Below are 774 nucleotides of genomic sequence, written 5' to 3'. Positions count from 1 at the left end.
CTCTTTGTGGCACACCTCACGAAAGGGAGCAGTGTCGAAGGCAAGGATTGATTCGAGAATTCGCTCCCAAACGTCGTTCTGCCCCAAGCGATAAGCTTGAATGTTGTAGATACCTAGCAGCTCGGAGAAAGGTACGCTGTTCAGGTATTTCCGAACACACTCCTTCCAAAGCTATGGCTTTATATGCTCGGGCTTGCTAGGGATCGCCAACTTTAGATGTTCTTCGAGCTCCCTACTTTTGAATTCAAGCCTGTCACCAAACAACGTGGCAGCTGCTTTGCTTCCCGGCCTCGCTCGGCAAGCAGCGGCACGAATCTTCGAAGCTTCGAGAGCCTCCTTGAGGGAGATCACTTCTTCCTCATGCTTTTTTTGCAGCTCCACGGCAGCTGCAGTCAGCTGGTCTATTTCAGAATTGGCCTTGGCCAAATTCTCTTCACAAGTTTGCAGCAAGGAGCCGGTGCGACCAACCCGGCTCAATGCTTCCATGTGTTGATAAAAGCTCAACACAGCATTCCTGGGAAGGCGGAAAATATCAAAAGAAGTCATAAGAAATTATGAAAAAATAAGTAAGCAAGAAGACCGGTACCTTGTAGATTGACTAACAAGGGAGGTGTCATCCAGGGCTTCAAATTCTCCGGCGATCGAAGGAGCAAGACTGAGGGAGCTCCATTCTGCAGCTTTCTCAGGATCCTGAGTCACCCTATCGGTCAGCTTCAGGGTCCACTGGGGGGTGAAGACCTCCTCACAATCCGTTGAAGCTTTGGATTTTTTATT

Source organism: Hakea prostrata, chromosome 7 (genome assembly GCF_041222555.1).
Source record: "Hakea prostrata isolate BN-2017 chromosome 7, UWA_Hpros_2, whole genome shotgun sequence".
Taxonomy (NCBI): Eukaryota; Viridiplantae; Streptophyta; class Magnoliopsida; order Proteales; family Proteaceae; genus Hakea; species Hakea prostrata.
Note: the sequence above shows the minus strand (reverse complement) of the source record.